The following is a 10,956-nucleotide window of genomic DNA, read 5'->3' as shown; positions in this document are numbered from 1 at the left end:
TTTCCTTTCCCTCCTCTCCCCTCCCTTCCTTCACCCCTAGGCTAAGCCTCCCCTTCCCCCCTTCCCCCTTCCTATCCCTTTCCTTCCCCTTCCCTTTCCCACCTTTCTTCACCACTTGGCTCCCCACTTCCCTCCCCCTTTGGCTCCCGGATTCCCCTTCTCCCCTCCCCTGTTCCGTTCCCTTCCAGCCTCACTCTATTGCCCAGGCTGGAGTACAGTGGTGTGATCTCAGCTCACTGCAGGCTCAACCTCCTGGGCTCAAGCAATCCTTCTACCTTAGTTTCCCGAGTAGAGATGGAGTTTTGCCATGTTGCCCAGACTGGTCTCAAATTTCTGAGCTCAAGCAATCTGCCTGACTCAGCCTCCCAAAGTGCTGAGATTACAGATGTGAGCCATTACACCTGGGGATGCCTTTTTCATCTTTCCAGTTTTCAAGATTTTTGATGATGCTATGCCCTTTCCCATTTCTTTGCCCCGATTTTGTACCTTTAAGACACAGTTCATTGTGTTTTGTCTCAAAGTTCATTTGTGTTTTGAGGAGCTGGAAGGAAACAAAAGAAGAAAGCACATATGTTTAACACCGTCTATCTGGTGAGGTAACATTCCTTTAAATGTTCAACATTCCTCTCAGAGTAAAGGGGTAAAGGAAGTTTCTTTGCATTATGTGACATGGCTCATGGCTTCATAAAATAAGATTCTAGCCTGCTTCCTGAGGTTAGGATTTTGTTTCTCTCTTTTGTTGTTGTCTTCAGACATTATTGCATTTTTATCTTGCTTATAATGTGTTAGAAGGAAACATACCATCTGCAGCACCAAGTCTAACATCATATAACTGTACATTGATAGAACCAAGATATTTATGAGCTGTGACTTCCGCAGTGATGGGTTTGTTATTAAGATGTTTTGGAATTATTTAGATGTTTGTTTCTGTTTTATGCCAGTAGTCTGAGAAAATATGTAGCTTAGATCTCAATAGAAACACTTAGCACTGGTAGGATCAACAATGTTGTCCCACTGATGGATTCACACACGAAGTCAAGAGTGTCTAATGAGGTGGAACTCTGAAAATGGTGCCAAGTTCTTCTATGCCTAATGCCAGAGTCACCTTGAGGCACAATTTTTTTATTATTATAGGAGAAATTACTCGAGGGGCCTATATTAGTTATGGTAAGGTAAGGCCAACATATACCTATTGTCGTGGGGTGGGGAAGAAATAATAGACCATGTGTGGTCTCCTGAAAGTGACCCTTCCAATATCTTTTGGTTTAGAAAATGGTCCTGAAAAGAAAGTGGGAAAATTTACCCAGGCACCAAATAACTGCTTGGAAGTAAAGAGATCAAATTTCTTTTCTTTTCTTTTGGGGTTCTGGTGTTGGAAAAACCTTTCTACTGTGTTGGAATTGCAATGAAAGATGTCCCCAGTAGGAAAGGACATCACAGGTCTTGGAGAGAAGTTTGCCATGAATGAAAAGGGAGCTTGCATTGTAACTTGGGCCTAGAGGCCCCTGGCACAGGGCTGACTCTGTGCAGGAGGCAGACAAGGCTGATAACCTGCAGACCCACTCTACTCTGGCATGTTGGTCCTGTTTTGGTATCAATGGTTGAATATGTGTGTGCAAAGTAAACAGCTCAAATAGGCGGCTTTTTCAGCAGCCTCTGCTATAATCAGGACAAGTAGAGGCTTTACCAACAGAGTCAGTGATTATATTATGGACCTTAGGGCCTTGGAGACACCTAAGTGTTCTGTAAGACACTGTATGACAATAATAGATGCTGAGGACCCCAAGAATCAGTGAGAATCAGTGACATGAGGGGACCAGCCAGATGCTAGTTGCCTGGCATTTGGAAAGAAAATTAATTCTTTTGAAATGAGTAAGATTGTGGAGTTCTTGAATAGTTTCAGTGAGAGAACATGTATATCGTGTTGATACCCTAGGAATGAGATCTTAGACTTTCTAGTATGAGTGTATGTGAATTACTAAATTGTTAACAGCAAATATAGGAGATTGGACAACATTTGCAGCTGGTGATGCAGGTATCCTCTCAATTTTTGTTAATGAGATCCCACCTTCCTACCATGTATATGTATCTTGTTTTAGATAATCTCCCATTAGTCAATGCTGAAAATAATGGCACCTACATTATAGGATTGTGATTAGGATTAAAAAGAAAAAGAATGCAAACCTTTAACACAGTGCTTGACACATAGTGAATGCTAAATAAATCTTTGTTGTTTCTGTTCTCTCAAGTTCTTTCTGGTTGTTACAAAGTGTTTGTAGTACCAGAGTGTAGGAAAACCATCTATGTTATGAGCTCTGTAATCTTAAGCATTTTATAGTCATTTTTCTGGACCTTGGTTTCTTGATCTTTAGAATGGGAAATACTACAGCAATTTTCCAGGGGTGTTGCAAGGGTTGAATAAGATAAGGTATATATGGCAACCGCCTTAAATACAGCACTAAAGGTTGTGCAAACCAAAGTTCTTCTGATTTTTAGTACCATCCTAAGGAAATGCCAAATCTGGCTCAGTAGCTAGACAATTATAGTGGCTAATCCTGAATCCATCTCTGAATGGAATAGTTTTCTCAGTGAGCCTTCAAAGGAGAGAAAGATTGCAAGTAGATTCTTACTCCTTTCATTTCTTGAGGAGCATGCTATTTTCTGTCATTTTTCAAGGATTTTTCATTGCTGGTATTTTCCCATGAGGGCATAAAGTGGTAAACAAACATAATTGGTCAATATTGTTTGAGTTGTTTTAACCTAGGAGTCTGACTGACTTCCTTGCTCCCCACTGAGTTCACTAGGACTGTATCTCCAAGTGCCTGAGTTCCACCCCTCGTTCAACACCAGCCAGAGTCACAACCTTGGCCAGGAGGGAAAAATTGAAACCAGAAGAAGAAAGGACATTTTAAAGAGATTGTGACATGACGACTCAGTGACAATCAATTGAAGGAGAGTAGTGGAGCAGGGAAGTGCCATGAAGGCCACTGTCTCATTCATTGAGAGTGTTGGACTTCCTTATGGACTGGCTCCATAAGGAAGCCAGGAAAAGCCCCATGAAGCCAAGTTTCCAGGCAGAGTTCCACAGGGCGGAGGGGCACCACACTTTCTTCTTCTTCTTCTTTTTTATTTTTTCAATTGCTGCAAAAGTGAGAAAGTGACCATTTCCCACAGGCCCTGGATAAATACCAGACATCCTGAGGGAAGCTGCGTGCCCACTCTCAGAATGCCCCGTGTCCTGATCTGGTCCTCGCCATGTAGCTCCCATGGGAAGCCTATTAGGGGCTTGGGAACAGTGGTGCTCATTTGAGGAGAATGCCAGCTCTCCCTTCCACTCTGCTGATTATCTATTCTTTACTACTTGCTATCATTCTGATTGTGCTTTCCCTGGCATCCAAATGCAGTTTTGTTGTGTTTCAGCCATCGAAAATGATTTCCTGAGTGATTCTCTCATCTCTTCCAGACGTCTCTCTCCGCATTCCCTGCACCCCCGCCCCGTTTGTCTGGCAGTTAATGAGTCAGCACTTCGTTCTTACTCTTTGCTGACAGTAGTAAAGGGAGACTTCCTAGCAGCTGCTCAAATACCTCCCAAAGACAGCAGCCTTTCTGCAGTGGGAGCACTGATTTTACTGATTATCTGCAGGGTTTCTAAATAGCGGGCCTCCTATAAATCAAGCCTCATTTGAGTGAAATGGGCAGTAAAGACAGGTGCCAACACTGGAAAACAATTTCCAGTACATGTAGAAATTTAAGGAATTGTTATTCTTTGACTATGGCACTGTGCTTTAAGATCTAGCTTGTGTTTGAGTCAAAATTAAGTTTTACAGTGTTTGCCACATCAGCATATAGAAAAATCATCCATCTCTTGTCCCCTAAACGGGACTCCTCGGACACAGGGGTGCACTGAAAGGTTATTTATGGTAGAAGATTCCTTAATTTCTTTTTGCTTTGCCTCACAAGTTTCATCTTTCCTTTGGTATCTTATCTAGGGCAAAGTTCTCAATCTCAACTTTAATATTTTATGCCAAATTTATTTTATTTTGTTTTTGCTCCTATGCATTGTATGATGTTTAGCGGCTTCCTTGGCCTCTAGTATACTCCTGCCTTTCCTAGTAGTGACAATCATAATTGTGCCCTGGAGACAAAATTACCCCCAGTTGAGAACTGTTGGTCTAATGGAAGTTAAGTAGAATAAAAGAAGGACTTAGAAGACTTGAGCTCAAATCTTATTTCAAAGGCTCCTTAATGTAGCTTCTAACTTTAATCTTTGATTCTAGAATGTGCTGCTCTCTTATAGTCTGAGAGCTGGCCAGTGCTGCTGGCGTGAATTCTGGAGTAATGAAGCCAAAACCATGTTCCTGATCCCAAGTAGGTCACAAAGACTGGTCAATTCTATGATCCCACTCTGTATCTCTAATCCCAGGAAGCTGTAGTTCTGGAAACTTATTCTTTCGGAGAACTGAAATTCTTCTTTCTACCCTCACACTCCATCCATTTACCATCCAGGTAGCCACCGTTAGCAATATCTTAGATGTCCTTGCAGAGTTACTTCTTGAATATGTCAGCGAATGTGCATACAGATTCCTCATCAGTTTCCCACTTCCCCAAATGGACATGTTGTACATTCTAGAATGCACCATTTCTTTCTTATCACTGAATCATAAGATTATTCCATATCAGTAGATACTTCATTTCCTCTTTTTTGGGGTCAACTGTTATATATAGTTCTATCATATAAATGTATCAACTTATTTAATTTCTCTCACTGATTTGTACTATTACAAAAAAGTGCTGTAGTGAAAAATTTGTGTAAACATCAAGAAGTGAAATTGTTTGGTCAAATGAAACATGCATTTGTAATTTTGATAGATGATGCAAACTGTTCTCTCTAGGAGTTATAGTAATTTACCTCCCCACAAGCATTACATCACAGCATCCATTTCTCTGTAGTCAGGACAACAGGGCTACTACTTTGGATTTTTATCAATTGGTAGAACATTGTGTTTCAATGTAGTTTCATTTTGCATGTATCCTACTATTGAAGAGGTTGTGTTTCTTCATATGTGTAAGAGTCATTCATTCTTCACTTTTTTTGTGGACCATTTGTTCATTTCTTGCCTATTTTTCTTTTGGATTGTTGGGTTTTGTTATGAATTTCTAGAATTGTTATATATTAAGGAGACTAACCTTTTGTTGTATGAATTGCAAATATTTTTTCCAATATGTCAATTGTTTTTTATTTTGTTCACAAATTTTTTGCTTAAATAAACTTTACAAAATTTTATTTCATCTAACAAACGACTTTTCCTTCATGAATTTTGTTTCTAATTACAAAGAAATTTTCATGTTTCTCCTTCTTTTATTGGAGTTTTCCCTTTTTTAACATCTAAATTTTTGTTTCATATGGAATTTATCCTGGTAACTAAGTATAAGTTATAAATCCCATTTTGTGTTTTCCACTACTCAAGCCTCCAGTTTCCCACAGAACCCAACTGGCTCTCTTGTTTATTTTTTCAGAGCAGTCATTTTTAAAGGAAGTTCACTAATGTAAGGATATTTTCTACTTTTCACCACATGAACAGTGTCTGCAGCAGTAGAGGGCTGGACTGGGGTGAAGGACTGTGGGCCATATCTCCTGCAGCATCTCTAGCTCTTCCAAACTACATTAAGGTCACTTCTGCTTTGCACAAAGTCCTCATGTACTTGTTCATTAGATTTGCAGGAGTATATAGGAGTACATAGAGTAGGGAAAAGCCTGCTTCTTTCTAATTTTGTATAAACATGGCCAGTTTGAAAAGACTCTTGGCTGGGCACGGTGGCTCATTCCTGTAATACCAGCACTTTGGGAGGCCGAGGCGGGTGGATCATGAGGTTAGGAGTTCAAGACCAGCCTGACCAACATAGTGAAACCCCATCTTTACAAAAAATACAAAAATTAGCTGGTTGTGGTGGCACATGCCTGTAGTCCCAGCTACTCAGGAGGCTGAGGCAAGAGAATCGCTTGCACCTGGGAGGTTAGGTTACAGTGAGCCAAGATTGCATCACTGTACTCCAGCCTGGGCAACAGAGAGAGATTCTGTCTTAAAAAAAAAAAAAAAAAATCAAACGCATTCAGAGATTAAGAGTTAGTTGGCTCATTCTTAAGTTAGTGAGCTTTGTGTGAATACCTTCAGCATTTGACTTTCAATGTTTACCTTCAAGTGAAAGTACTTACTTATCTGTTAGCTGCTGATATGGTTTGGCTGTGTCCTCACCCAAATCTCATCTTGAATTCCCACATGTTGTGGGAGGGATCTGGTGGGAGGTAATTGAATCATGGGGGCAGGTCTTTTCCTTGCTGTCCTCACGATAGTGAGTAAGTCTCATGAGATCTGATGGTTTTATAAGGGTGAGTTTCTCTGCCCACCCTCTCTTCTCCTGTCTACGTGATAGAAGACATGCCTTTTACTTTCTGCCATGATTGTGAGGCCTCACCAGCCACGTGGAACTGTAAGTTCATTTAAACCTCTTTCTTTTGTAAATTGCCCAGTCTCAGGTATGTCTTTATCAGCAGTGTGAAAATGGACTAATACAACCACACTTTGTTTCTTCCCCTGTATTAACCTATCTTGCTTGAGTGAAAAAAGAATCTATGAGGATGGATGGCTCTTTCAAATTGCTTTTCTCAGGAAGGCCTGTAACCTAATGTGCATTTTCATGGAGAAGAAATAGATCAAGATCTCATATTTAAGTAAGTCCACCAAAATATACTGTCTTCTTCAAAAGACCCTGCCATTTCCTTACCAACCTCTTAAAACTCTATTGCTGAGCTGGTCAGGCTCCATGGCTTCTGTGTGCATGCCAAAGCCTGACCACAGACGCCTCCATCCCTCCTGCAGAAGCATTTTGTCAAGCTGGTACAAAATAAAAGCTTGGATCCTGACTGACCCTTGATGGCACCAACTCAACTCACTCAACTTTACTTACAACATTAGTAATTTTCACACAATTACTAATGTGAGAAAATAAAAATAGCTTGAGAAACACCAATAATTTAAATGAATCATTCATATGGCATCATTTAACTATATAGTCCCAGACACACCCTATAGTTCTTATATACTATGCATTTGCAAATAGTAATTTTGTCTTTCATTTTCAGTCAATAATTCATAAGGCATGATATTTGTCTCAAAAATCCAAGCTCACCTTGATTCATGCCAAGAAAACCAAGAACCATGCTTCATTTAAATTGGAATCTAAAACATTTCGTTGCCAATCTGCATTTTAGAGACGGCAAATATGTCTGCCTGAGAATCGCAGGGATTGGTCCTGCATGTGTTCAATTTCTCAAGATCTTAGAACAACTAACAAAGCTAGCACTGCATTTTGATTTCCTTTGTTTTGAAGATAACACATTAGCTTAATCTTAAGCATTTTCTTTAGAGAAACACTAAGTGGTGCGGTAATGGTTGCAGCACATAGAGAGGTACATTGCTACGTGTAAGTCAAGGGTGTGAACAAGAAGCCCATGGTAATACGATGTCTGGAAATTGCTTCATGGTGTCAAACTTGTCCATGGATCCCAGGATCATTCCTTATTCTTGGCTACTGGTCTGCAAAATGTGCCTCAGAAAAGACAAAGGGAAAGACAAGGCATGCAGTGAGTGTGGTGGCAAGGTTAGCACCATTTTGCCCTTAGGTTTACACTGTCTGAGTCTCCTTGACTACTTTGCTCTTTGGGCATCTACCTCTGCAAATGGAAGCTCTCAATGCTGAGTTCCAACCTGTTAACAATAGCAAAGGAGAAAGTCTGTTATACTCATTCATTTTTCAGTGCCATAAGGTCAGAGACTACACCCTCTTTATATTTTGCAACTTCCAAACTCAGCTTTATACCAGAACCATCCTTGATTCTCTGACAGGTAACTTGGCTCCTCTTTATAGCACAGTCACTAGTGTGCAGTTTTAGGCAATTTAGTCTCCCTCTGTCTTATGAGGACCCAGGCAATGTAAGTGATGTATACTTTTTTTTTGTCATGCTTCTTACCATGGTTTATTAGAACTTAAGCTAAGAAGGAAAAAAAAAATGCAGATAGGGGATGCAGAGATGGGGAACCAACTTAGTAAATAGTAGCAAGACCATTTGGCCTCAGCGTATTTGCATTCTAGAAAAGGTTTCTTCCAGCAAAGGGACCAAGAACACTTTGTCCAGATAGACATCTTGTCCTAAGTATTCTTTGTATTCTTCAGAGTTAATGGATAGTGAGGAACTTTCACATTATTCAGTTTTGATTTCTCTAGCCAATGAGCAGTTACTGGTGTCCCCCCAAAAAGAAATTTCATTTTGTGGAAGATTTAGATCTTGGTAGGAAGCAATAATATTTGCAGAAGGTCTGAATTCAGTGGGTAAATTTCTTATGGCTTCCTTGTTGTAGTTGGCTTTAAATATACAAAACAAACAAAAACACAGTGCTTACATTACCATACCCTAGTCCTCACTCTTGGGCCATGATCCTGCCTATTTCCTGTTGTTTCTCTGGACAATTGAGTTGCTCCAGCTTCTTTTGGCTCACAAAAGCATTACATCATCATCCATTACATTCCCCCTATTGACCACACTGGAAATCTCTATATTCTGTTTTACCTCTTCAGCCCCACAGGTACAGCATAAATAAGGAATGTCAGACTTGTATAAAGTGCCTTCACACTGCTATTTACTCTTACCCAGACTTTAGTGGGTTGCTAGCTTAAGGCTCAAGTTTCTAGTCTAATAAAAACAGAATTGGTGGTGTACTTAAGATCTAGACCTGCTGTTTCAGTAGAACTGCCTAGAAAATGAAGTTGCAAGGATGAGAAGCCAAATCTATCCTTCATCACTGGATGTTGTCTTAAATTTGACTTTTGGAGTATCATTCTTTTATCTGTAAGCACTAATAAAGCATGGAGTGTGAAGAGAGTAGGGACAGAGCTAACATATTTGAAATCTGTTATGTGCCAGCGAGTCCTTTAGGCAAAATCACTCATTATTATGTTTTTTAAATTTAATCCATGCAATAAAACTGTGAAATAGATACTACTATAATATTCATTTTGCAGATGAAGAAACTGTGGCTTAGAAAGAGACTCAGGTCACACAGCTAGTCTGTATGAAACCACTACCAGCACACAGTCAGTAATTACAGAAAACAGGATTTGAACTCTACTCTTCAAATCAGATTTGAAATTACTTGCTGTTTCCATCACATGCTGGGAGGAGTCTCGGAGCAGTCTTCCCAGGTAAGGAGTAGCCTCTCTTGGGAAGGGGAGGTCACTACCACAGGAAGAGGGAAAAGAGCAACAGTGCTGAGTTTACAGAATATGATCAGCTGTTTATTGATTTGTTTGCCTGGAAGTGGCCCTGCAGGTGCTGGCTGCAGAGCAGGTCTCTCCTGGGACTCCAGGGAAACAGGTTACACAAATATGCAATCAGAGAATGTAAGAGTATACGGGACCCTGGAAATCACCTAATCCAGCTCTCTTCTTTTATTGCAAATGAAGAAACAGACAGGAAAAAAAAACTTGCCCAGAAAGATGAAGCAATTCAGGGAATAGCAGAGTGGATAAGCCAAGCACTCCAATCTCAGTTTCTTCAAGTTCTCAACCTCCTATATCTGCCTGGGCTGCCATCTTCGGTTATTATTCTTGGTCCAAACCTCAAACTCCATCGCTTAAATTATAATGTGTCAGCTTCCTACCAGCTATAGAAGTGGACTGTGAGGAGCCTGGTGGTTTTAAAAATATTTTTCTGAATGATTCAGAGTCCCCTGGTATTCAGGAGTACGTTATTATCTGCATATACTATATTACTCATAATGTACACTAGAACGTTGGCTCCTACCACATGAATATAGCGATCACAATCACATAAGCCACAACAGCAGCAGTGTCATTAGCATGGTGTCGTTACACATGCACAGCCTACAGAGGTTCCCCATTTCTAATCAGCCTTCCTCTGCTTATTTCTTCAAATTATGTGAAATTGTTTTCATTATTTCATAATGAACAGGACAGTAGAAAGCTTCAGGTTAGAGAGTTAATTATAGCTTTTAATTTTACATCTGCCTCTTCAGAAGGTTGCTCACTGACTTAAGAACCATCTTACCCCAAATTGCCTGCAGCTCATATTTCCTTATGGCCTTCCAGGACTCTGCTGACTCACAGAATAAAATTACTTTACCTTCTAGTGCCTCAGGTTTCTCATTGGTAAACTGGAGTGGCTGATATAGACCAGCTTTGAGACATTTTTGTGACAAGCGGTGAAAAATGGTAGCAAGCTTAATTGTAGCTTTCATGTACTCACAGCACAAGGGCGTTCTCAAAGGTCTAAATGACTCTGTTCAGTCAAACACATCAATAGTTCATTTGGTTCAGAATCTTATGGTTTTGTTGTATAATTTTATCCTATAATTTAATTGAGGAAGGAAAATTAACTTGTGAGTTCCTAAAAGACATGTAGGAAAAAAGAAAGTTGAGTTCTGACCTGAGCAGGAACACATTAGGTAAAAGTAGATCAGAAAAATGCTCATCAGAATACATAAGAAAAAGAAAGGAAATTGGATTATTCTACTGAGATTAAAAGATAATTGAAAGGTCAATGTGACAAAACTTTACTCCTCTCTGTATATATTATCTCGTTATATCTTACATATGCTTCTTTTGTTGTGGTTATTTTTTGTTCCCACATGGAAAGACGATGTAGCAAACCTGCACTTGGACCATAAACTTAAAAGTTAAAAAACATATATAATGCATGTCCATGTAAGTCTGACATTGTTACAAATCAAACAATCCCCCCTTCCTTCCTTCCTTCCTTCCTTCCTTCCTTCCTTCCTTCCTTCCTTCCTTCCTTCTCTCCCTCCCTCCCTCCTCTCTCTCATTCTCTTTTCTTTCTTTCTTTTCCTCCCTCCCTCCCTCCCTCCCTCCCTCCCTCCCTCC

General features: G+C 40.0%; 1 long non-coding RNA gene across 1 annotated transcript in view; it reads right to left on the bottom strand.

Annotated features, from left to right (window-relative positions):
* Nucleotides 1–379: 379 nt before the first annotated feature.
* LOC119470099 overlaps nucleotides 380–10,956 on the bottom strand; it is a 45,158-nt gene continuing 34,581 nt past the window's right edge. The window contains exons 2-3 of the long non-coding RNA XR_005198973.1: nucleotides 7,731–7,766; nucleotides 380–541 (exon numbers count right to left, since the gene is read on the bottom strand). This is a non-coding gene — a long non-coding RNA (uncharacterized LOC119470099). The remainder of the gene's footprint in view (nucleotides 542–7,730; nucleotides 7,767–10,956) is intronic.

Source organism: Cebus imitator, unplaced genomic scaffold (assembly GCF_001604975.1).
Source record: "Cebus imitator isolate Cc_AM_T3 unplaced genomic scaffold, Cebus_imitator-1.0 Scaffold22, whole genome shotgun sequence".
NCBI lineage: Eukaryota > Metazoa > Chordata > Mammalia > Primates > Cebidae > Cebus > Cebus imitator.
Note: the sequence above shows the minus strand (reverse complement) of the source record. Positions and strands in the feature narration are given on the sequence as shown.